Source organism: Montipora foliosa, chromosome 6 (genome assembly GCF_036669935.1).
Source record: "Montipora foliosa isolate CH-2021 chromosome 6, ASM3666993v2, whole genome shotgun sequence".
Lineage (NCBI taxonomy): Eukaryota > Metazoa > Cnidaria > Anthozoa > Scleractinia > Acroporidae > Montipora > Montipora foliosa.
In genome coordinates this window covers 41529593-41532092 of record NC_090874.1, presented here as the reverse complement: position 1 = coordinate 41532092, position 2500 = coordinate 41529593, and the positions used below count along the sequence as shown (strand labels likewise).

Here is a 2500-nt window from a genome sequence, read left to right as displayed (position 1 = left end):
ACTCTCTCTGTAGGCCTTTGCTCTTCAACCAATCAACCACGAATGCGGAATCTTTATCTTTGAATGCATCTATGTTTGTCTCCGCCATGATTTATCAACCCACGTGGAAACGTAACATGAAATCGAGGCTAGCGATCAAATGAATGAGTTGTCAGTAGGACATTTGTATGATGACGCCATTTGACCATAAGTTCCAGAATCCTTCAGGTTTCGGTTGTCTCATGTTAATTAGAGCTATTGTTATTTTTACCCCACTGGGAATACAAAAATTTAAATATGAAAAGAAAAACAAACTGAATTGTGGTAGTTGTAGTCAAATGACGCCATCGTGAAAATTGCCCATTGGATCCATGCCTTATACGTAAAGGGTTCTGGGATCGCTTGGGGCAAACATTGCAAGTTGTTGTGAGAAAAAACATTGCAAGTTGGTTGTTGTGATGTATGACGACAAGTTATTCGACGTCCAAAAAACGATTTTGGAGAGAGATCAACGCTTTTCTCGACACAGTTTTATCAGAAATCGATTTGGGCAATGTTGACACGTAGCAAGTGTAAGTTTTTGTTTGAATAACCGTGAAATGTGACACACAATTTGCTGATTAGCTTCCTTGCTTGCGTAAAATTTGTTGTGAAACGGTCTCAAAGTATTGCAAAATTAGGAATAAATTTGGAGGAAATGACTTAATAAAGTCTTTTCAGTTGTATTTACGTGTGTATGGGCTGGCTTTTGGACTATTTCTAAACTCAGCAATTCAAGTAATATTGGAAATATGCCTAGTGGCGATCATTGTGCTGTGCGGGGTTGTGACAATGATCGAAGGTACGCAGAGAACCAAAAGATTCTTCTCCACGTTGGATTATTTAGTTTTTACTATACCAGGAATAACAATGATGTTTTGTCGTTGGCTAAAAGCTATTAATCGTGACCTATTCAAGGTTAATAAGAGTACAAAGGTCTGTTGAAATAATTTTGTACGAGGATACAGAACCTCTGAATGTCCCACACCAACTTTCTACATAAGAGAGTATGATCGTTGGTGTACTAAAACCTCAAAGACCTGCTCCAATGATCAGACCTACAGAGAACTAGTATATGAAAATGACGCTCTTTTATTGGACGAAGTCATAGGGAGCTTGACAAGTTTGCTTAGATCCAGTGACTTTACATGTAGATGGTAGTTTGACAGAAGAAAAGGTTTGTTTACATGTAACAGCTGGGGCATATCAGAAATGAATTCCCAGTGTTATCTAAATCCATCGAAACTGAGACTGCTGTATTCTATGGAAGAGGAGCATTAAAACACCTGCCTCGAGGCAGAAGGAGATTGAAATGATTTACTTGAGCAGAATCATCGTACTACATTAAAGTGATTGGATTCTTACAGAGTTTGTAGAAAATTGTAGCGGCTCGAAAACTGTTGGATTTTTCTCAATCAAACAAGATCTTAACCTATGGATTTCCTCATGTTTCTCATCGCTCATTTCATCCCTCCAAAGAGCAATAGCTCTGTAAAAAGAATTTCCATTTCCTCTGACAACGACTTCTCTCCATTGAGGAGGTATATTTCCAGAAGCCATAATTCGTTTACGCAAGACGTAACTAATAAGAAAACAGCCTAGACACACGTAAACACAACTAAAAGGGATTTAATGTGTTATTTCCTCCAGATTTGTACCTAATTTTGTAATATTTCGAGACCATGACGAGATGTTAATTTCACAATAAACAGCAATAAACCTTACGGATCCTCACGCGAGCAAGGTTAACCCGAGTAAATTTTATCTCATATTTTACGGTTATTCAAACAAAAACTTACATTTGCCATGTATCAACATTGCCCAAATCGATTTTGGATTATCATATAAAATCTGTGTCGAAAAAAGCGTTGATCTCTCTCTAAAATCATTTTTTGGACGTCGACATAAGTTTCCGCCATACATTTTCTTTTAGCGACTTCCAATGTTTGCCCCCTGGCGATCCTAGAACCCTCTGCGTATAAACGGGGATCCGATAACTGGCAACTCATTCATTCCCCACCCACTATGAGTGGTGATCAAATGCCCCGGCCCCGGGAAGACTAAGATGATCAAATTCCCTCCGCGGCCCGGCAGGAAAAGGAGTCAAATGCCCGGGGTATGCTTGGTACATATTGTCGCAAAGCGAAACTCGAATGCAGAATCTCGAATGTCGAATCGCTAAAGTAAGACCAACTATGAAAGGTGAAACAAACTTAAAATGCGAAAGTTGAATTTTTGCGGGGCCATAGGGAAAAGCTACCTCACTTTTGAAATAATAATACTACCTTGAATTAATGCTCCGACGTAAGTCTTAAAAAAATGAAACTGACTTCAAGATATATATGTTTCTACGTTGTATAAGCTATCGGAATATAAAACGACAAGTCTACTTGACGAGTTATCTTGTGGAATGAATTACCCTTAACATTATTTCCCATCTTACACGTGACCTTGGGATAATGTTTCTAATAAATCAAGGAAT

General features: G+C 38.4%; 1 long non-coding RNA gene across 1 annotated transcript in view; it reads right to left on the bottom strand.

Annotated features, from left to right (window-relative positions):
* LOC138009085 (uncharacterized) overlaps positions 1-2500 on the bottom strand; it is a 22371-nt gene that overhangs the window by 18838 nt on the left and 1033 nt on the right. The gene's annotated exons all lie outside the window — the stretch shown is intronic.